Below are 23,729 nucleotides of genomic sequence, written 5' to 3' on the forward strand. Positions count from 1 at the left end.
GCCCCTGTGCCATTTATTTTTTTAAATGTTTATTTACTTTTGAGAGAGAGAGGGAGACAGAATGTGAGCAGAGAGGCGGGGGGAGACAGAGGGAGACACAGAATCCGAAGCAGGCTCCACGCTCTGAGCTGTCAGCACAGAGCCTGACACGGGGCTCGAACTCACGGACCGCGAGATCATGCCCTGAAGTCAGACGCTTACCCGACTGAGCCACCCAGGCGCCCCTGTGCCACTTCTGATTCAACTTCACACTTTACGCTCCGGTTTCACAGATCATCTTCCTACTCCCCTCCCCTGTGTTCACTCACGTAGTAAATATTCCCCAGGCTCCTGCTCAGGGACAGTCACGCTGCAACACGGGGCTTGACAAACAGTGGCGGACGTGGGCAGTCACGCTGAGTGCTTTTCCTTTTCCTACAAGCAAAGACGAAGCCCAAAACGTGAAGACAAAAGCCAGAACTCACAGAGCTAGAGAACGAAGGAGCTCCCAGAAGAGGCCCCACACTACTCCGGGTGTGCGCACGCACCACGCTGTTGATAACTGCGCGTTTCTTTTGTAAAATTAACCCGAGTGCCCGGGTTGCACGAGTATGTGAGCAACGTCTTCTGGGACGGCGTTTGACATGAAAACACGAGTCGGGTTTTCTGAAAAGAGACCTAATATCACACAGACGGCTCTAGCTTTGTGGCTGCGACTTGAATGGCTCTCAGACAAACGAAGGGCCGTTTAAAATTGAGGAGATCTGTGGGGTGTGTGCACATCTTGGAAAAATGCCTTCTGTGTCCTGTTTCCCAAGCGTTACTCCCCTCCCCACTCAGCTTGAACGCTCTGTGTCCCCCGTCACTCTCTCCCGTGACACCAAACCGTGGTGGAATTGAATCCTGACTGTCCCGCTGTGGCTTCGTTTAAAGTCCCTCCAAAGCCAGAGCGCCATGCCACAGGACGCTGCTGTCCCCGCGGATCATGTTGAGCGGGGCTGTCTCTAGGACACCGTGTGGTGCGACGGGACGGCCGGGCTCTGTCCCCCCCCGCTTCCCTGCTCAGGTGCACCCCTCCGCCAGCCCTGCCTCTCCCCTGACCTCCCTTTCTCATCTGGAAAGCCAGACATGCCCCTTGCTCCTCTGTGATTCTGAGGCTGTTTTCTTAGGCAGCCACCAAACCGCCTCGCACGTTGGTACCACTCTGTCCTCGCCAGGCCACCTCTTTACCTTCAGACGGGAAGGAAAACCGGGACACCGTGCTCCCATTGCTTGGAAATGATGAGGCCTGGTCCTCAGGTTCCACGTGCTTCCGAAAGCCAGCAGCGGGACGTCATAGTGCAAGACCCCAACCGGCCCCCGCCTCGCTCCCGCCTGAGCCCCGTCAGACTCGCGGCGTCAGCGCGGTCCCCGGTAGTGGAGGAAGAAGGCCTAGCGCGAGCGTCCCTTTCCGTTCGGCAGATCAAATACACGTAGCCACGAAATACAGAGCCGTAAACACCCGGCAGCCGGACCTCGGGGATTCTGTTCCTCCTTCCGTTTTTCCCGTTTCCACCATAAAACAGGAGCTCAGAGCATGAAAACGACCTACGTTAGCCTCTACGTTGTGTCAGATTTCATTCCACTCACCAGAGCCTGGAAGTTGAAAGTGCGGGGCCATGCCTCATTTCGGGGTATTCGGCGGGAAGAGTTCAGGTCACTGTGCTGTCACCTGGTCCCCTGCACGGGTCAGATCTGCCTCCCAGGGCTGCAGCAGATGAGGACAGTGTCCAGACCCGGGGACCATGTCCACACCCAGGGACCGTGTCTGTACATGGGGGCCATGTCCACAATGGGAACAGTGTCCACACCCGGGACAGTGTCTACACCCAGGGACAGGACCACACCAGGACGGAATCCACACCTGGGAATAGTGTCCACACCTGGGACAGTGTCCACACCCAGGGACAGTGCTCACACCTGGGACAGTGTCCACACCCGGGACAGTGTCTACACCCGGGGATGGTGTCCACACCCTGAACAGTGTCCACACCCGGGGCCGGTGTCCACGCCCGGAAGAGTGCCCACACCCAGGTACGTCCGTGGTGTGATGGGCTCACATGTGTAGGGTTGTCCTATGGAGCCTGCGTGTTTTGCTGTTACTTCGTGTGTGTTCATTTCTTGGTTTCGGAAGGAAGATCCAGAGACGGAGGCCCTGGCTCTCCCCCCTTGCACCGCGGTTTGCCAAGCGGGTGGCGCTGTTTGCCGCGCGGGTGGCAGCGGTCCAGCGGGGTCCCTGCTGCCGGAGCCGCCCGCTCGGATGCTGTCCTCAGCCTCTGCCCTTTCCATGCGCCCCACGTGCGCGTTCTCACCGTCTCTGCCGCCTCGTGTGCGTCTCCGATCCTTCCCGGCCCGCACTCCCGTCGTGATTCACCCCGTTTATTGCTTTGAGCAGCCCTGATGCACCGGACATCATCTGAAGTGTGGACGACAGGGTACAATAAGGTGGAGAGTAGCAGCCGTCTGAGGAAAGTTCTTCATTCACTCCGGCCCTAACTCTCTGTCTTCTTATCCTACATAGAAAATAAAAAAATCAATACTGCCGCAGAGGGCTTGATAAAAGTGCTGGCCGAGTACAGCAGGCGTGCTGGATATAGTAAATTAAAGCGATCAAAATTTCCCAGCCGGCTCTGCCCGCACCCTCCATGCACTAACCGCCCTGTCTGCCGGGTGTCCGTCAACTGGAAGCTTTATTTTACCTGCACCTCTGATTATCCGGGGAGTGAACTGCGTACCTGCCTCACCGTCCTCGCTGTGAATGCTGCCTGGGGGGCGGGGTGGGGGAGGGAGCTGCGGGCCGGGCCGGGCTTGGGAGGCAGACGGAGCGCTCCTGTGCGGGCTCCCGGTGCGCGGAGGATGGGGTCCCAGGGAGCGGGGACCGCAGAATCGGGGTGCGGCGCGAGGGCATGGGCTTGCCCGGCCGGCCCCCTTCGCCCTCGCCAGCTGCGCAGCCTCGGGCGTCACGGAGCCTATCGTCCTGTCTGCGAAACGACAGCACCGTGGTATCAGCAGGACAACATCGCGGAGCGCTGGTGCTCACGCGGTAGACACGCGCTCACACGAGGTGGGTTTCCTTCCCCCTCGTGTGCACACACGCACACACACGCGTGCACCGTAAGAAACTCAACGGTTACGTGCTTTTCGTCTCCCGGAAAGACAACTTTCTGTCTAGGTGGACAGACACACATTCAGTGTACATGTTCCTAAGACCCCAAATTATGAAAAGACGCGGATCCCTCAGCAGCTGTTTACACACAAGTCGCCAGCGCGGAAATAAGCATTTCCTCTGACTCCGGAGTCCAATTCACGTTAACTGGACTCAAGTCCGGGGCCGCGCCAGAGAGACGCGGCGTGTGCGCCACCCACGGGGACAGCGAGAGACCGCGCCTGGCTGCTGTCAGCCCCCTTCTCCCGTCAAAACCCGGGGCCCTTGTGAAGTCACTGACATCCGTCCCACCTTGGAAAGGCGCGACCGGTTCCCATCGACCTTCAGAGACACGAGGAAGGGATCGGGGCGCACGTCCGCAGGGCCGGGCCAGCCGCCGGGCGGTGCGGGAGCACGGGGGCAAATTATCGGGGCGAATTCCACCCGGGGATGAGCGTGCCCGTGCCCAAGCCCAGGAGGTGGCCCCCAAACCACCTCGGAGGTCAGAGCCCTGAACTCGCACGTCCCCCCACCTCAGCGGGACGCTCGTGCCTGTTCCCTCCGCCACCGTTTTATCTGAGGCTGATTCCCTGGCCCCCAAAGCTTCGGTCTGCAATACGGGAGTTTCCAGGCCTTCAAAGCTCCAAATTTGACGTCTTGGGCCACGGCCCCCGCCCGAGGGTCACTCTCGGCCACACGTGACCTTTGCAGCAGAAGCCCCTCCTGCCCTGAAGTCTGATGAGGACAGATCGCACCAGAAGCGCCGCCTCCACCAGCGCTGAGAGCGCGGACAGGGCGGCTCCTGTCTGTGATCCCCTTTCTCACCTTTCATTACACAAAAGCATCCGCTCCAGACACACCGGAGGCCTGAGTCCGACCTGCCTAGTTGCTTCTTTGCCACGCGTAATGCCCCCTTCACAGGCCAGAGCCAGCTGCCCCCAGATCCCCATCTGGTTCTCACACACGCCGCACTCTCGTCTACACAAAGCAAGTCGTCTACACTCATGCACGTCAGGACCCAGGGAGCAGTGCCTCCAGGTCCAGAAGCCCAGTGTCTGCGAGAGTTCCTACCGTGGCCACGGCTGAGGCCGAACCGTTTCTAATGGAATCCCGCTCGGCTGGCCAGATGCTCTCCCGCCAAGGCTCACAGCCTCCCCTCCGACAGGACAGCCGGCTGGACTCGACCGTGCGGGGTCTCCCAGCTTGGAACCCGACCTGAGGCTTTTCATCACCAAGGTTCTCACAGCCAACTTATTAGAAGTCGATTAATAATTAACACTCCCGACAATCATAATCTTACTGTCTAACGTCCAAGTGCAGGAAGTGTTTTATATTTCAAAAAAAAAGTACGGCTTAAAACGTGCCTGTGTTGCAGAGATGAACGCAGGACCGTGGTGGTTAGCAGCTCCCGAGGGCACGCGACTCATAATGGCCACCCCTCCGGCCTCGCTGACTCCTAAGCCCGCTTCCCATGGTGGCCGTGGTGGACCGAGGAAAGGAAGGCCACGCTGAAAAACACTCACACCCCCAGCTGGTGCCCCAGGGCCCCATGCAGAGAGCCCCCAGCACGACACCCCACACTGGGGTCGTCAGCGGCTGCCCCCCCAGGTCACAACCACCTGTGGTGGAACTGGACTTCGACACAAAACGTTCTCTGTCTCCCCTGGAGCAAAAGAAAGAAAAAGAAAAAGGTCGCCTGTGTTACCGTGTGTGTTCACCGAGCTTCTCTCCCAAGCTGTGTTTAGTTGTGAGCTTGGACGCGGCCGCAGAGAGACTGTAATTTAAATAATTCTATTCATCGAGTGTTTATTTAGTGCATACTATGGAAATCCGTGCTGGGCGTTGGCAATCAGGCCCCGGAGCCCGGGGGCCAGGAATTCTGGGGCACAAGTTTCCTAAAAGGTGATGTCTCTGTCCCAGGAAAGGAAGGGCTTCCTGGTAACAGCTGCCTGCCCTCCGCCACCCACAGTAAGGTGGACACGTGGGGACAGTGCCTCTGTGGAGGTGCACACGGTGTTGCCGCGTCCTCTGCAAGTATTAATGAATTATGTTGATAGCGATGTCATAAACCCCTCGCAATGCAGATTTGGAAACTTAACTCTAAAATGGCTGGGTTTTTTTAATCTCATGGATGAGATTGCTGGTTTTATTTCACAAATGAGTATGTTTCCATCGCTCGACATTTGTAAAGATGGACTCCTTCTAAGCACGTGAATTTAATTTGATTTGATCATTGCCAGAAAGAAAGAAGAAGAGGCCATTTCTAACACAAACAAGAGGTCATTCCATCCCTCCGTGGGTGGATGTGTACAGGCTGTGACTGTAAACCATGCTCTTCGTGAGCACAGTCTGAGGCACTTGGGAAAAGGTGAACCCCTTTGAGACATAACAAAAGTTGGTCTGTAACTATTTAAGGACCTAACTGCAGGGGGTTTTCTCCAGTTCAAATAACAGAAAATGTATGCACACCACTCACTCAAGTCGACGTCACCTGTGGGACTTGTCTCAGCAAGCCGTGTTTTTGAATGTTCTGTCTGATCACGGGGGCAGAAAAGGAACCACTGGGCGGCTGTGTAGTAAGAGAAATGATTTGGGTCGATCGGCCCAGACGGTGGCGCTCCGGGTGAGGAGACCAGAGTCGCCTGTGGAAACCGTCACCAAAGACCAGACAGCTGATAGCCAGCTGAACCACAACCTTCCAGAGTGATCTCTCCCTCTCTCTGCTCCAAATAAAACATTGTGGGGGCGCCTGGGTGGCTCAGTCAGTTGAGCGTCTGACTCTTGACTTCGGCTCAGGTCACGATCTCACGGTTTGTGAGTTTGAGCCCCGAGTCGGGTTCTGTGCTGACGGAGAGGAACCTTCTTGGGATTCTCTCTCTCTCTCTCTCTCTCTCTCTCTGCCCCTCCCTCACTCACATGCATGCACCCACTCTCTCTCTCTCTTTCAAAATAAATAAATAAACGTTAAAAAAAAAGTAAAGCACCCAAAACATCTAGATGAAAAATTTTAAATGTTTCAGGGTGTTCTCACCGTCTCATTTTTAACAGAATTAAGATTACCTTTTGCAACATCTTTACCTGTTCCGAATGTGACCGTCCCTTGAGGCTGTACTTGGTGCGGTGGCACGGAGACGCCTTCATGCACACGCACGTCCATTCAGCTGTTGTTTTACTACAGCAAATATCCTGATGCACGAGTATCTACGTTCATCCGATTCTTTTCTTAGGATAAAGTCCTAGAGGTAGAATTATTAGGTCAAATGTGGGATGTTGTTAGCCTCTGATACCATATGGTTCTAATGAGTGAAAAAGCAATCGTTTCTCTAATTCCTCAATGACCCAGCTTTTTTCCAGTGAGTATAAAGTCTGATGTCTGCGCTACTTCCCCGGTGATCCGGTTTAGTTGTGTCTCCATTTTGGAAGTTTCCGCCAGAACTCTGGCAGAAACCTGAGGACTGACGCTGCTGGCTGTACCTGAATCCACAATTCATGCTCCCCCCAATCCACAAGATGACAATCCCATCAATTTCTAGTCTCAGAAAGTTTAATTTGTTGTCAGTACTCATGGCCATTGACCACAACATAGGGCACCTTAGTTCCCAAAGCAAAGGCCAACGATCAGAAACAACCTGCAAACTCTGAATTGTCCCACGTTCCCAAGGTCACAAGATTCCCTGGACACCTTTTCTTGAGTCTGTTTGTATAATCCGTGCCTCAGTATGAACCCATGGTTTGGGGAAACTTCTCAGCTGATGAGGTTGAGCACATTCTCAGTCTCATGAGCCTCCATTTTGCCAAAATTGTCAACATACAGCTTCATGTACAGAATCTGCGCTTGGGTGTCACAGAGGCCACGTCATGGTAACCCCCCCCCCTGGGGTCCTACTGAACTGCCTCTGGTGCCCCTTCTGTTCTGCAACATGGTGCCCGTGTCAGATGGACATTGTAGACCCCTGCCCACATCAATCACTTTGGCTAGCACCAGGTTCAATGAGGACCCACATGCGGCTATGAGATACGGAATCCAATCCCAGATAACAAGCGAGCCCTCTTTTTTTTAACGTTTATTTATTTTTGAGGTGGGGAGGGGCAGAGAGGCAGAGGGAGACACAGAATCTGAAGCAGGCTCCAGGCCCCGAGCCGTCAGTACAGAGCCCGACGCGGGGCTCGAACCCATGAACTGTGAGAGCATGACCTGAACCCCCAACCAGCCGAGCCCCCCAGACAGCCCCAGGAGCGAGCTCTCTTTAGGACATCGGGAAGAGAGGCGAGTTAGAGGCCGGCTCTTCTCTCAACAAACACCAACGTTGCCCACACAGGCAAAATTTCCACTGACTTTGGATCTGCTGCACAGATAGGTCTGCCCAAAGACCACTGTATTAAGAAAGATTCAGCTAAAGGTTATGCATCACTCTCTACGGGAGGGGAAAAGAGATATCAAATGGGAAAATAAACAGAGGAAGACAGAGGAAGGAGACCCAGTGGGGGAACTGATGTAGAAGGAAATGTAAAAAGCCCCCCCGGGTCCTCCCCAAAGAGCAAGCTACTATCTTCTTAGATTCTCTTCCCAAGAGACCTCAGAAACATACTCTGTCTTCCCTCCTTGTGTTTTGCACGAACCGCTAGACCTAGAAACATTTTCTGCTCATTAGAAAGCCGGGTAAGCCTGAGGGTCGAGGCACCGAGAGAACAGTCACGTCCTCGGGGATGCGTAGGCTGGCGGTGCAGGTAACTGCCAGGGGCGGCGGGAAGGACGGGACGGTCGGGAGGAGGTCGGTGCTGGACAGAGGAAGCGCGGGTTGTAAACAGAATACTGGAAACGGACGGTTCCCTTTGGAAAGGGACGCGTCTGGCACGCGTGCCGTGTCCCTGCTTTTCTCAAGTCAAGGGACGCGTAAGGAATTGCTGAAACCAACATGCGCCCCTCCCCGCCCCCCGCCCCAGCGTTTAAATCATTCTCAGATACTTCATCGTCAAGAGAAACTTTCATGCAAAGCTACAACGGACAAGATTGGAGGAAGGCGGGGGCACAGCCACGGGAGGAGGAACTCGCTGGTTCCGAGCAGGCGACAAGCCGCCTTGCACCCCCGGTGCGCCCGGTGAGGGGTGGCCCCGGCGGGCTGCACGGACCCGCGCGCTGGCTTTCCCGGCCTCCTGCACCCGCAGCTTCCCAGGCAGAGATGCCTACGACCTTCTCTCTTTGGCCCAATCTGCTTTACCCTCTTGTCTGATATTTTCCAGGGTTCTTAATCACGAGTGCAGCAGATTGATCAATGACGGATATGAGCAACAGCTTTGCATGCTAACGGTGCCGGATTTTTTATCTGAGATAATATTTCTCTCTTAAAAAGCCTCTGCACGGCTATGTATTAATTAAAATCTAAATACTAAATATTGATTGATGCGTTATCAGGCCATAGCAGTTGGGCTCTGCCACATTGATTTTTTGCTGTGATTTATTATCATATTTAAGAAAAATCATTTTGTGTGATTATACGAGGAAATAGACTTTAGTGAGGGTGTAATTCTTTTGTATCACTTTTGTTGTGTGGAGGCCAGGCCCATTCCTCAACTGTGGCTAAGATTGCTGATACCTTCATTGCCTCTTCTCTGTGGCCTCCGCCGGCTAATGCTTTAAGCCTGCTTGGTCTTGTCATTAGAAATAATGGGCACTAGGATTTCCTCCTTAATCGCAACTGAGATTAACAGATGGATGAACCCAAGTTCTTAAAATTATCTAGTTATTAACAAGTATTTCTTTTTATCACATTAATAACATTGCTGCAGAGGATTTTTTTCCTTAACGAGTAGAATTGAGGCAAAGCCCCAGAACAATGTTCAGGCTGGCCCAACGTGTAACCATTAGTCAATTAATCTTTTTCCTCAGTGCAAAAGCCGGGGGTGTCAGAGCAAACCCTAGCCATGAAGATAAACAGGAACGTGCATCTATCTGAAACAGACTAGGGCTGTATATGGAAGAATGCACCTGTGCCTATGTGAGTGATTTATACAGTAACAATATGTACCGTTATAGGGAAGAAAAACTTCCCGATTGCTTCAGACACCAGCAAATTACATCCTTCGCCAAACAGTAAGGGGAGAGACACATAACTGACCACGTGAAAATATTTGCACTTCAAATTACAGATTAAAGTATGAATGGAAATAAAATCACGCTGAGTCATTTAAATTATTGGGCCTAAATATTCCTTGTATTTTATTTTCTTCTCATTTATGTGTATATTCATCTTGCGAGAATAAAACTACTTTTGTACCAATTGAATGACAAAGTCATTCATTGTTTTCCCACTATTTCTTACCTAGGAATCAAAATTAAAGAAAGCTAATGTATTAACTTCATATTTGTGATTTTTTTTAATTATATTCAATGATCCTTAAATTATATGGAATTTCAGCAACAAGGAGGAGCAAAAAAGGCAGGAGGCAGGAGAGGGAGGGGCAGAGGAGGGGAGGGGGACCCAGGTGCTTCCCATAAAGTTTACTTTCAGAGATGCGCACGGCGAGACTAGCCCTCAGGCCCCCTCCGAAGCCCAAGGTCGGACCCGAAATGAACAACACACTGGTCCCTGAGCTGCCCGCGGTCCAGTGAAGGGTCATCCTGAGGCACACGCGTGCTTTGGGGACGTGGACAGGAGGCATCCAACAGCCACGGAAGCCAGAAGTCGGCGTGTCCGTAATGAAAAGGCACTCGAACCTCGAATGGAAGAACAGGGGTGGAGGGGGAGGCCGCCGGGAGGGGCAGCGGACACCGATAGCAGGGCTGGAGTCTGGCCAAGAGGTTTGCGTTGGTCATAAGGAGTGTGCATTTTATGGATGTCCAGAAAAATGTATTGTGAATCCCGTCTCCTATATCAGACAGAGAAGAGAGCCTGAAGCTAAATTTGTGGAAATTATTTTATAGGAAAAGCACTAAACCCAGGCCCACCTATAAAAACCCTGTTTTCGTCCCTTGGCGTATGCGGTTGAGTTATGAAACAGAAAATAATAATAAGCAGCCCCTCCACCCTTCTTGTCAGCCACGCACATGCCGAAGCATGCGAGGTGCACGTGCGAAGGGCCTGTGCCTTTTACTGAACGGTGACCCGAAAAAGCAGCTTAATCTCACCACCGCGTCACCCTAATGCAGCATCTTCCAAAATGAAACACATTTGCCAGCCCCTCGCGTTGGGAGCCCGTCCTGTGTGCCTCATTCCTCGTATGTGGGAAAATACCACCCTCCAAGTTTCTCAAAGTACGTGTGGTGGAGAAAACGCTCTGGTTTTGCCCGAACTTCCTTCACTTGGAGTGGAGGGGGTTCCCGGACAAACGTACTGATCAGTCTCGCTGCCAGCAGTCAGTGGAGCCACCCTGGAGGAGGCAGCAAGCCTGGGGCCTGGGACTCAGAGGTGAACGGTGGGGACGAAGGGAAAGGGCTGGTTCCGGCCCGCCGTGGACGTTTGCGGCCAGCCTGTCCACACCCCGGAAGGAAACACCTGGACTGGGTCTGCTCCCGCGGTTACGCGGACTGGGCGCGCACACCCCGCACGGCGCTTCCCCGGGGAGGGTCACAGAGCATCAGCTGGTCCTGGGGACGCGACACCGTCCACGACAGGGCGGGTGGTTCTCTGGACAATCGCTCTTGCCAGAGATGGCGCAGACAGCCCGGAGTCCAGGCGGGTCGCGCACACGACAATCTGAGCGTCACCTTCACATCACTTCTGATATGGTCACCCTGAAGGTACCATTTGACGAGTCCCTTGTAAAAGAGCTTTGGGAAAAGTCAACTGTGTAGAAACGTGAATCCACCAAAATGCGACACTTGGCCCCCTTACGCAACCCGTCGCCACACCGATGCTGGCTGATGGCAGAACACAGCACTGAGGAGCCCTTCGCGGCGTCAGAAAAGGCAGGAAGCACGTCACTGGGTCACCCAGACGCAGCAGCGTCCCCGTCACACCGGCAGACGCCCCACACGAGGCGGGCTGGCTTCCACCCCAGCCCCTGGGGCCTCGGCACAATCCCCGCACGGATGTGGTTCCCTGTGAGCTGCCTGCTCCCACTCTCCACTCCTTATCGTCACTGGCTCCGTTGTTTTCATTATTTTTCCCGTCTTTGTGAGTAACTGTCACCACCCCTTGGTGATTCTGTGTTTTGGTTTCCAGTTACACCGAGGGACCTCACTCAGCCCTGGCACCCTCAACTCCCCAGCCACATTGGCTGCTAAGTGACAGCAAGGTGGCCAGTGTCACCTGAGCTACGCAGGGCCGAGGACAGTCCTGGCAGGAAGCACAGTCCCGAAGTTGGGCGGTGCCCCCCGCCCGGCCCGGCACGAGGCACTCTCGTGATGGCTGGGACGGGCACGTCACACAGTCGTTTGTGTACTCTGGGTCGGCACGCACCCTGTCCGTCCCGTTGTTGAAAAGTGCTGTTCCCGAGTGAGAGATCACTGAGCCCAGTTTACACATCGAATCCTGCTTTTGCACATCAAAAGGGAGTCATTTGCTCACAGATGTAATTATGTGCGCAATATTCGTTCTTTTTCCTTGCGGGGGGGGGGGGGGGGTGGGACATGATGGGTTCAACTGCGTCTCTCAGAAAGATACACCGGAGTCCTAATCTCTGGTACCTGTGAACGTGATCTTCTCTGGAAACGGTGTCTGCAGGTGACCCAACCAGGACGAGGTCCTTAGAGTGGCCCCCATCCACTGCGGCCAGGACCCTCCAAAGGAGAGGACACAGACCCTTGGGGAGAACACAGGGACAAGCGTCAGGTGACACACCCAAAAGCCAAGGATCCCTGAGGACCCGCAGCTGCCACCAGGAGCTGGGCACCGGGACCAAACCCCCGAGGGGTCTCCAGGAGAGCGTGCCCACCGACACCCGGATCCCAGACTGTCCGTGAGTGGAGAGAGCCTGTGTGTCAGCGGGCAGGCGCGGGCTTTGCTGTGGCGGCCCCAGGAAACTGACTGCAGCGTGTGGGTGCGGGGGAAGACCCAAGTCCGTTGTATGAGATGCTCGCACCCGGAACGAGGGCCCTCGTCACCCCTGGTCCTCAAGAGTCAGCTCCAAAGCAGACTTTCGAAGGCCAGCCATCATCATCATCCACAGCAGCCGCCAGAGAGTGCCAATTGCTGTTGTGGCCGGGAGCAAACCACTTGCTGTCTGCAGAGCAACTTCTTCATCTGTAAAGGCAGGAAGTTGGGCTACTGTCTCCGGCACATTCTTTGTGACTTGCGGCCACTGAGATCTGGCAAACAAATGGTCGATCCCGAGTTAGGTTTGAGAGTCCAAATTACGTGCCACCTTTCGCCGAGTCGCGATTTTACTGAAGACCACACAGCGTAGAGGCGACCGGTTAACGCGCAGAACGGGGAGGTGAGTGGGTGGGCTCGCACCTCAAGAGGAAGGGAGATGTGCTCACCCGGCCCGTCTGCCCTGCGCGTCCCGGGCACACAGAGAATCTGGTGACGAGCATCTAAGGTAGCCTGGGATTGCACCCTGGGGAGAGTTTCCTGCGTCTGCTGTGTTTCAAACATCAGCTGCAAAGTAAAGATGAAACTTTGAAATTACTTTGACGTTTCAAAGAGGCCAGACAAGTTCCCACCTCTGCACGCGTGAAGACCACCTCCCGACCCAGCCTTTGCCCCTTGCCGCTGGCCGAGTTGTGCTGATGTCCCCAGTGTCAGAGCCCTGCTGGCCTTGGCAGCCAAGGGCGGCTCAAGGTCGGCGGACGTTCTGAGAACGGGCTCCTGGGCTTGGTTTTGGGCCCTTCCCTCCGCTCTGCCGGGGTGGGAAGCGGTGTGAAGGGCTGACTGATCTCTCCGTTCACGGCGACGTCCGCAGCGTATCAGCCCGCGGCCTACAGCTTTCCGACGTGCTAGGCCCACACCCTCAAAACTGTCCTAAGAGATCTCCCTAGCCTCGCCGCTGATGATCGTCTGCTAAATGCAGAGTTCATACGCCGCCCGAAATAAAAACAAAGCCCGTAAATGCTTATAGATGGACTCAGCGTGCCCAAATCCATAATGGATTTTCCGGCACACTTGAGGAACGTGGCATCACACACACCCTGTGGCTGCGCCCTCTGAGAGCAAGCTACCTCGATACAAATCCGTGACGCTCTCGTGGACAAACAGCCCTCACTCGGTCACATGTCCCAGTAACTCTGACACACGCCGCGGCTCTGCGTTTCCGAACGTCGCCATTTCTTTGCCACCGTCTCTGCATGTTTGAGTGCGTGACCGCTAGAAACTTCCACCCGGTATCTGCCCCAGGGGCTTCTGTTCACACGGGTGGGCATCCCACTAACAGAGAAGGCTGTCTGTCCCCCGTGTCCATGTCCCTGGACGCAGAATCCCGTGGGACATCCATCAGTGCCGCCGCTGAAAGGCAACTCTGAGCTCCCCCAGAGTGGTCCCCGCTCTGAGAAGCCCGGGCCCGCGTTGGCTCTGCTCCCAGCGACAGTCCATTCCAACCGAAGGGAGAGAGATCCGCTCTGGCAATCCTCTCGTGACACTGCCAGGCTGGGAGCCAGCAGAAACCCCCGTCCGCGGCGCCCAGCCTCCCGCACTGGCATCGCTGCCCGTGCCCACCGCCAAGGGGCGCAGGAGGCAGGGCCGGCAGAGAGGGAAGCCAAGAGAGGGGCTGCGGCCGCATCGGCCTCCAGCTCGGGGTCCACGGGCAGCTCTCACTGCAGAGACAAACCTGGGGCCAAGGAAGGAAACCCGCGAGTGGAGAGAAAGGAATCCGAGCACCCCAGCAAACAAGGTCCCCTGACATCCGCTCGTTCTGGAAGGAGAAGCCTTCCTTGGAACAATGGACAAACTAACAAACAGAAAAGGTCTTGAGAACCGCTGATATGAGAAAAGGTTTCGAGCTATAGTATTCTCAGATACCTTGACCCTCCAAATCGCAGACAAGCCCCCATGAGTATAGGACAGCACAGGTGCAGGTCCTGAAGGGTCCACGTCCGGAAGCTCTGTCTCTGTGCCACACGCCTCCGCCTTGCCTGTCAGGGCCCCGCTGCTCGGCTCTTTCTCATGGAACCGGTCTGTGGTTTCCACACTCATCCCCACACCGCCCTCGGCCTCCACCAGACACCAGTCGTGGCCACACGTTGTCCCCAGTTTCCAACCACACACCCCTCCACAGGGCTCGCTGCCTCCAGGAATTTCCTCCTAAGACCGGTGCTAAGTGCATCACACAGCAGAACGTTGGCGGTTCCGTGTCCGGGCTTCTGGATGGCCAGGCAGCACAGGGCAGGGGTGGGGTCCCGAAGCCCCACAGGGGCCTCACAGTGCACTCGCGGACACACGCTGCCCGCAGAAGCGGCTTGGCATCAGCCGTCGCTGTAGCCACGAGCTTGGCAGGACAGGACCGTGTGCTTCCCGACCGCTGCCCTAAGCCTCCCTTTCCGCGGCAGGCAGGTGTGGGTTTTCAGCCCCCATGGGACCTGGCCAGCCACGGCACAGCCCACTTACCCACACTGGTGACTGGAAATCCCAGAGGAGAAGCTGCTTAATTAAAAGTCAAGTAGACATTTATGATGTGTGCAGTGTGCCCATTGCGTGACGACCTGGGAGCTCTGATTGCATTTGTAATTATTTTGTACGTCCCAGCTGCAACACGGTGACGCCACAGAGACCCGGAGCCTGCGTGCCTCCCGGATCAGGGGCACATCCTGCTCCCAAGGAATCGATTCGCGAACACAAAGACGCAGACGGAGTAAGACAAGCTGCGCACAGCGGACTGAGCTCACCTGTCTGGGTGCACCCTGAGTTGGTCAATCGGAGGCCCCACCCCCTCCTCTGGGGTTCCAGCTTCCTGGTGACACACCGGGGGGTCAAGCTGCCGCCCGGGCGCCCTTGCAGTGACTTCAAGGATCAGCCACTCGGACCGCTTGGCCTTTATGAGGCGCAGGACGCAGCCGCCTGCGTGACCGCCCGCCTCTGTGGTCGAGATTCTGTCCTTGTCCCTCAGCAGTAACGCTTTGACGGCCCAGCTGCCTGTGTGGAGCAAGGTGTTCCCAGCACACACCTAGCTTCTGTGCAAAGCTAAACAGTGCACATTTGTGGTGGGTTTTTGAGCCCTCACTCGGTGGGAATGCCTGTGACAGGGCTCCAGGCCTGAGCAGGCCTGCCCCTTGGAGGAGGCCACACAGACCCTCAGGGCAAGCTCAGGTGACCCCACGGACGTACACAGAGACCAAGGGGACATGGCTGGGGACTTCGTCAGTTGGGACCATGAGTTGCTGGTCACAGAATGCCCTCACTCCTGCCCCCTTCCCCGGGAGGGTCACTTTCTCCTGGGAAGACCCCCCTTTCCTCCAAATCCAGGGTCTCCTCGTGTGCTCGACGGAGCGTGGGAGGGTCAGAACACAGACACGTGGCCAGAAGCCAGTTCCTCTGAGAAGGTCCAGGGAGCGGGCCCCGGCCCAGAGTGACGGTGGCCGGCCCACGCAGAGAGGTCTTGGACGGACAGCATCCTCGGGGAGCACGTGTCTGTGGGCATTAGGAAGGACCTCACCAAGAGGAGGCTGTGTCCAGACCTTATTCCAAGTTCTTGCAAAACTCCCAGGTCAAGACCGGAACCAGGGTCCCCACTGGACCCGATACTCGGTCCAACACGCAAAAGACATCACTTGCACCTGGGTGCCCATTGGGTGTGGTGGATGGGATGGACGCACTCATAAAAGGGGCTCGTCGGGCGCTAAGAAGCCGCCACGGGGACTTCCACAGGGACTGCCAGGGCCTCGGCACGTGATCCACGTGGACGCCCAGCGGCAGAGAGGTCTGCCCGAGATGGTTCAGGAGACGGGGCGATGGCTCCTGCTCCTTCAGGGGAGCGAGCACGGCGAGGGCTGCGTTCACTCAGGCCACAAGCGCCTCTGTGTTTACGGGGTCCCCACAGTCAGTAATTCCGCTCCCCGCGAGCTGAGGCCCCAGCCCCAAATCTAGCGTTGGGCGGCCCTTGGCCGAGCATGAGGCAGTGGTGGGCACTCAGTTACAAGCCCAGGCCAGCTTCCCTCAAGAGGACCCATCCCCGCGACGCGCAAGAGAGAAGTTTACACAAAACTCACAAAACTCCTTCTGGTGGGGAGTTTAAGTTAATCCTCTGGGGACAGGGACGGGGGTGGGGGGAACGTCACAGAGCAGACTCAGAACCTGCCACCACCCCTACCCCGAGCTGACCACCAGCGGTGAGGGAACAGAAAAGGGTCGAATAAACAGCAGCTGCTACATCCCAGGCAAGTGCAGACCTGAGGGACCCTGGTCGTGGAGTCCCGTCCTCTGATATATTTTCATTTTTTTTTTTAAAGTTTATTTTATATATTTTGAGGGGGGAGGGGCAAAGAGAGAGGGAGAGAATCCCAAGCAGGCTCCACACTGTCAGCACAGAGCCCGATGAGGGGCTCGAACTCACGAACCGTGAGATCATGACCTGAGCTGAAGCCAAGAGCCGGACGCTTAACGACTGAGCCACCCCGGTGTCCCTGATGTGCTTCCATCTCTGAATTGTTGCAGTGTTCGCTCAGCGAGACCGATAGCAGAAAAGCAGTTAAAGGGTGACCACAATTTGTGCTCATTAAATAACATCTTGTGTCGGATGCAGCAACGCATATGGTCGCCTTTCCTGGTAATACCAAAGATAATATATTCACTCTTCCGATAAGTTCACAACAACGAAGAATAAATGTGCTTTTGATCTCACAAGAAAGTCACAGAATACAGAATAAAACCGGTTTTGTCCAATTAGCTGCAAATAAATCCATAATTTGTGTTCAAACCAACATAGCTGCTGTTCACTCTTCTCACATAATAGACGAAGGTTGTTCCTTAATTGCGTGGCCCTCCTGAGGCGGTAACGCTCACCCTCCTGGGGGCCAGGAGCCCAGGTCCACTCCCAAGGGTGGCAAACACTGAAAATCTAATCACGTTTAAATGCGACTCAGGGCAACCCAATTTCTCAGGATGCACTTTACGGAAAGCAAAGCCCCCATGCTTTCTCTCGGGATGGCGGTGAGGTTTCTGCCCCACAGAAAGTGTACTCTGAGGTCTATGAAAAAGAAATCCGGCCTAGGACCTTTCGACGCCAGGATGGGATTTAGGATAGAAAACGCACACACTTCTCATGACTTCCCGACCATCCAGCGGGAAGAGACCCGCCGTCTGGTGGCTGATTCTTTGCACAAACACACTTAAGGTTCGGTGGAGATTTTTTTAAATCACAACATGATATTGCTTTAATTCTCTGTGAAATTGGGGCATTGTGACAAAATAATAGCAACCAAATTATCTGTGTGCGTTGATATGACTACAGTGTGTGTTTAACGTGGAATAGGAGTACCCGGTATACTTGTGTTTATAAAGTCTTTGTACGGTTCAAGCACCACGTGACTAGGAGGAGAACAATTCCAACTAATTCCAGTATGAATTATCATGACAGTTCCCAGCAAGAAATGAGGGTTCTGAAGCGTGCGTGCCAGAGACGCACACGCGTACCGTTAGCACAATTAGCAGGCGACGATGTGAAATGAGGTGCCGAAAGGGCCCGGCGAGGGCGCAGCAATTAGACATTTCCACAACAATTACCCAAATACACCACGTTTTTTGATGGCTCAGTTCTTAATTAAACACAGAAATGCAGAGAACACCCCAAATACATCTATACGTTATGTAACGTTCATTACAGGCCTTTTACGTTGTACCTTCTATATTGACGTTTTCGGCCACAATCTGATACAAAAGAAATCGTCCGTAAACGCAAACTGAAAGAACGCAGAAAGTTAATAAAGCGGAAAATTCAAGCAAAATAAATTGTGCTTTTTTACTTTTCAAATAAATATGCGACGTGTGCCTCAATCATAGAGGTGCCTTTCACTTTCACCTGACACAAGCCGCCTGTCACCTCTAAGGACGCCGTGTGTGGTGCTGCGGTCAGGGCCAGGAGCAGGGGGAGGAGTATCGGGTGTAAGTCAGTCAACAATTCACCTCTGTGCCTCACCTAGCATCTTCCCTCGTGTAAGACCCGCTACGTGCCTTTCAAAAGTTCAAAGACTGAAGAAAAGGACCAAAAGGTGAAGTACAAGGGTCTATACTCCGCAGAAAATCTAGTACATGAAGTTAGCTTTTCAGAAAAACATACCAAATTGGCCTGATCTTTAAAAAAATTGGCACCTGGGGGGCTCAGTCGGTTAAGTGTATGACTTTGGCTCAGGTCACAATCTCACGGTTCGTGGGTTCGAGCCCCGCGTCGGGCTCTGTGCTGACGGCTCGGAGCCTGGCGCCTGCTTCGGATTCTGTGTCTCCCTCTCTGTCTGCCTCTCCCCTGCTCATGCTCTCAAAAATAAATAAACATTAAAAAATGAAATTAAGAGAACATAAAAACATATCAGCATCATAAAAGAGAAAAAAGATGGTTAGACCAACTAAAAAGATGTGGAAAGTTACCGATAAAGGCACGTAGACTAATTATACCGCCTTGTCGCATTGCTTCTGCTCGTTCTTATTTTTCGGTGGCCGGTATTTCTCCCGCTCCCTCCTGCTCTCCTGTCCCGTCCGATATGGGTACTCATGTTGCTGTTGGGTGTGTTCTTACAAATGTGACCATACCTGCTTCACTCGCATAACGCCAAATGTGCTGTGGGTCTGGCACCTTAGTCTGTCCGTCCTTTGTAACGGTTGACGGTTTCCCATGTGCTGTTTAATAAATGCTGTGGAAGTTACATCCTACAATGTGAAACACTTTCGTTCACAATATTAAATGAAAATGTAGTACATTAAACTAAAGACACGCCAGCTCAGAAAAAGTTCACACAACATGAACCTTATTTTTCAATCAGAAAGCTAATCTGGGGTTTAAATATGGATGAGAAGACACATATGTTAGTCTGAAAATAAAACACGACGTGGGGTCAAACCATAGCCTTAATTTTAAGAAACCATATTATTTGGCACAGCCACTATGGAAACAGTAAGGAGGATCCTCGAAAAACTAAACTTGAACCGCCCTTCGATGCAGCAGTCCCACGCGGGGCACGTTTCTGGTGCACACGGAGTGTGGCCCCGGGCGATGTGGCATTATTCACGGCTACCGCAGCCTCGCAACGAGAGAGGAGGGACTCGATGTCCTGGAGTCTCATTCAGGCGTGAAAAGAGAATGAGATCTTGTCATTTGTGGCAACGATGGACCCAGAGGGCATCATGCTAAGCGAAGTGAGCCGGACAGAGAAAGACAAATACTGTGTTCTCTCTTACACGCGGAAGCTAAACGGAAAATAGCCGAACTCAGTAGAAACAGCAGAACGGAGGTTGGAGGGGCTGGGGAAACAGGGAGAGCGGCCCAGGGGACAAACTTCCTGCCGCAGGACAAAGAAGTCCCGGGGCCTCCCGTAGAGCACAGCGACGCAGACACTGGACCATCTACGCTTTGCCACAGACAACACAGGGAGCGGCCGGGGTGACAGAGGTGCACTCACCCTGACTGTGGCAATCACCTCGCACACACGCGCGCGCACACACACACCCCTACACACCTGTGTCAACTATACTGCTGCAGAGCGGAAGGGAGAAAGGGCATCTTACATGTAATACTGAGACATAAAGAAACGTCTACACAGTGTTTAGAATTAAATACGCCGAAAGCAAACCACATCACCTCCCTCTCGCCTGGAAGGAAAGGGAGTGCTCTGGGAAAGCAGCACTTCTGGCACGAGCGGCCACGTCAGCCAAGCAAAAGCCTGGCTGGCGCGTGTGCACCGCAGACAGGCCTGTCACGGCTGCTGCCGGAACTCAGTCGTGTGTGCACGCGGCAAGCACACCCTTCCCGGGCGGGCGGTGTTCAAGCTGGGCCTTGACCCAGACTCACCAACAAGTGAGCAGTCCTAGCGGCGTCCACACATGGCAGAAGCGACCGTGCCGATAACGTGTGATCTCCCGGGACGGCTCCTGTTTTCTCCCCGGGCCCACCACCTGCGGAAGCCACAGTCAGTGAGCAATGATCGCAGAGGCCCTCGTCCTAGTCACACGGGAGCGACCAAGATTCACGCTCGGCAAAGGCCTAGGTCACGGCCCCGCTCGCTGGTCCTGCCTCCCTGGTGAACAGAGTCTGGACGTAAGACTCAGTCCTCTGCCTCGGTGGACGTCTATTCCAGTGTCCTAAAAGGGAGTCTCATGTGCAAAGGCAAACATTTAACGCCTCCATTTTCTTTTGTATCCTCCCCAAACCGAGGTGTTAAAACTCCTATGAACGCCGAGTAGCCTGGGTGTAGTATTTGGAGGGCAGTGACCTCTCTGTCGGATGAGGTCGCACGTGCATTTTCTCTTTTGCCCCCATACGTCTGATCGTCGGGAAGTGAAAGGCAGTCTGGGGACACGTCATTTAATAGATGTGTTTCTGAAATGTGTAGGATGAATTCTGTCAATTAAATCGAGTTTTCCCATCCAGCTGCTTTGTGCCTTTGAGGATATTTACCTCGGTTACACAGATCTTGTCTGCCATGTTGCCCAGCAGAGACACGCCCGCACGCGTGTGTGCTGTGTCCCCTGGACAGTGACCTGTCATCTCTGTCACTGTTCCGCCAGCAGTGTCCTTCTGAGGTGCAGTCACCCCCAAGCAAGCTTGTCCTTGAGTGTGCTGTCGCGTCCCGCCACTGGCCACACTCTGGAGGCCAAGACCTCCTCCTTCACGAGGGTTTGGCTGTTGTTAGTTGAGACTTCCCGTGATTGCTTTAAGTTCCTTGAAACTAAGCCTTCAAATGGGGAACATTCTCTAAAAGCATTATAACTTTTAATAACTTCAAAAATCTGTGACGCATCATAACAAAAATACTTCTTGATAATTCATGCTCAGACTTAAGCTGTAAAATCACTCACTGCCAATGAGTCCTACCGTAGACCGCAGCCCTGTGGTTCCATCATTGCTGTGCTCATTTACAGAGGTTTCCAAGTCATCTGTAAAAACAAGGTATTGGTTGTTTTTATCCTCAAAAACACCCACACATTCTGAGACTGGAGAAAAAACTATCATTTGGAGAATTTCTCACGTGATCTACAGTAGAGGGGGTGAATGGGGAACATGGGCATCTAATTCTGGAGCCAAAAACACGTTCCTATGCAAGAGCTCAGCCACAGACAAAGCCCAGCGGACACAGCTGCCCCTCAACCACACAGTGTGGGCCCTCGCCATAGGGTGTCCGGGTCATGGGGTCATGGCCAGACCTCGAGGGGTCTGCAGGCCGGCCGGGCAGGCTTGTCCTTCTCCGTTTGCCCGCCACATGCCTTAGTCACCTCCTTGCCCCAGATGCGGCTGGGCCAACTCGATGCTTGCAGATCCCAGCCACCAGCCCTACAAGCTGGCACGTCCTGGCACCTCTCAGCCTGAGGCCCAGCCAGGTGACTCTCCATCCATCCTGCACTGACATCCCAAACCCACCGTGTCCCACCCCGCACGCCTGGCTCACGCCTTGGGCCGATGTTGGTGAGCACCTCTCCTCCTGACCCGAGTCAGCAATGGGGGCCTCTGACCTCACCTCCCTCACCGGTCCAGGACGGTGGCCAACGGGCACCCCTGCGTGAACTAGTTAGCAACTCCTCAACTACACCTTTCCCTTAATTAACAACAACAACAGCAATAACAAAAACAGGGGCACCTGGGTAGCTCAGTCGGTTGAGAGTCTGACTTCGGCTCAGGTCATGATCTCACGGTTTGTGGGTTCGAGCCCCGTGTCGGGCTCTGTGCTGACAGCTCGGAGCCTGGAGCCTGCTTCGGATTCTGTGTCTCCCCCTCTCTCTGCCCCTCCCCTGCTTGTGTTCTGTCTCTCTCTCAAAAACAAACATTTTTTAAAAATTAATAAAAACAAAACAAAACAAAAAACAAGTCTGTCTTCAACAAATACTCAAATACACAATTGATCACCAATTCCTTTGTATTATACCTCTAAACATTTTTTTTTTGGTAAATGTTTATTATTATCATTATTATTTATTTATTTGTTTTTGAGAGAGAGAGAGAGAGAGAGACAGAGTGCAAGCAGGGGAGGGACAGAAAGCCGTCAGCACAGAGCCCCACACGGGGCCAGAAGCCACGAACATCGAGACCATGACCTGAGCCAAAGTGGATGCTTAAAGGACTGAGCCCACCAGGCGCCCCTGAATATCTCTTGGTTATAGAATTAATCCATTTCGGAGCAAGATGTTTCCCCACATCCTCGTCACTGTGCTCCTCACCTTCCCTGGCCACACCCCATTTGTCACCATTTATTGTAGCGGAGGGAGTATCTTCACCTCGACAGCAGGAGTGCGGCCCGCCGGCCAGGGGAGGGCCTCCAGGTCCAGATGCAGGGGCGTCCTGTCAGCTGGCGGGGCCCCTCGGGAAGGGAAGGGGCAGCCCCCCTGCACAGCCGCTCGCAGCACCCCCACCAGGCCCCGGCCCAGCCCCCGCTCCTGTGCAAGTCGCGTCCTCGCAGCCTCCTTCGGCTCCGCCGTCTCCCCCAGGCCACCTCCCTTCTCCCCCTTCCCTCCGCACACATGGTCCCAGCGGGCCAGCTCCCGGGGCCTCCGACACCTGCCTTGTCCACCCTGCCGGCCGGGGGCTGCCACGAGATTTCTCTGACCGTGAAACCCCTCTCCCAGCGCGGCCGGGAGCGCCCGGGTTCCCGGCCGTGCGCGGCACTGCGTCTGCCACGAGGGTTTCAGCAGGGAGCTGACCGCCACGTTCTGGTCCTCTAAACTGTCACTTAGCACGTTCAGACCGCACCGTAAGTTTCATCCGCCCACCGTTTTTCACGGCGCCTTCGGTACATGCTTGTGTCCCGAAAGTTTTCTTCACAGACCGAGCGATCCTCGTTTTCGGAAGACGTGGTCTGGCAACGTCCCGCGAGCGTCCCTAACCCAGCCACAGCCTGAAACCGTGGCCAACGCCTGCCGTCACGTGACCGTGCGGGAGCAGCTCCCGCGCGAGCGCCGCACGAGGTTTCCGACGCGCGTCACTTCCGGGCAGCACGTGAGCGGAGAGGGTCTCGCGAAATCGTGCCCGCTTCCCGGCGGACGGCGCGCGGTGACGAGCCGAGCGAGCGCCGCGCAGAGGCCTGCGCCCGGTGCCCGCAGACGGCTGGCCCCCCGCCCCCTTCCGACAGCTTCCCCCTCGCTGATGGCGGCCACCGCGCGGCAAGGACGTCGCCAGAGCAGCAAGTACCGCCACCTGGCGACATTCACGTGCACGCGGACGATCAAGAGGGAAACCGCTGTCTGTCCGTTTCTCTGACGGAAAAGCGGCAGGTCGACGCGGGCGCTGCCGTTTTGTTTTGCTCCGAGCGAAAGGGCTGCCGGGAGGCGTCAGAGGGAGACGGGAGCACGCCGGCGCCGCGCTCACGTCGGCGTGGTGCAATTCGGCGACTCTCTGCGGAGCGAAACGCCGCCTTCTGCTGCCGGCCGCTTGGAAGGGTTGAAACCGAAACGTCCGTGCCGGCATCGGATGGCCGTTTCCGCCTTTGCGTCCAGTCCCCGCAGCAAACTCACCAAACGCGTGCGCTAGGCCCGGACGGTCCCGGCCACCCGCCCACCCGTGC

The 23,729-nt window shown here is 54.8% G+C and overlaps 1 long non-coding RNA gene across 2 annotated transcripts; it reads right to left on the reverse strand.

The window, feature by feature from the left end:
- Positions 1 to 9,347: 9,347 nt before the first annotated feature.
- LOC122470881 lies at positions 9,348 to 23,145 on the reverse strand. 2 transcript variants are annotated; one of them, XR_006294026.1, is made up of 4 exons: positions 22,939 to 23,145; positions 21,053 to 21,114; positions 11,790 to 12,702; positions 9,348 to 10,030 (listed from the first exon to the last, which is right to left on the reverse strand). It is a non-coding gene; the product is annotated as an uncharacterized LOC122470881 (long non-coding RNA). The 2 variants fall into 2 exon arrangements; XR_006294025.1 differs by having other exon boundaries at positions 9,348 to 12,702; positions 22,939 to 23,142.
- Between the last annotated feature and the right edge of the window lie 584 nt (positions 23,146 to 23,729).

Source organism: Prionailurus bengalensis, chromosome D3 (assembly GCF_016509475.1).
Source record: "Prionailurus bengalensis isolate Pbe53 chromosome D3, Fcat_Pben_1.1_paternal_pri, whole genome shotgun sequence".
NCBI lineage: Eukaryota > Metazoa > Chordata > Mammalia > Carnivora > Felidae > Prionailurus > Prionailurus bengalensis.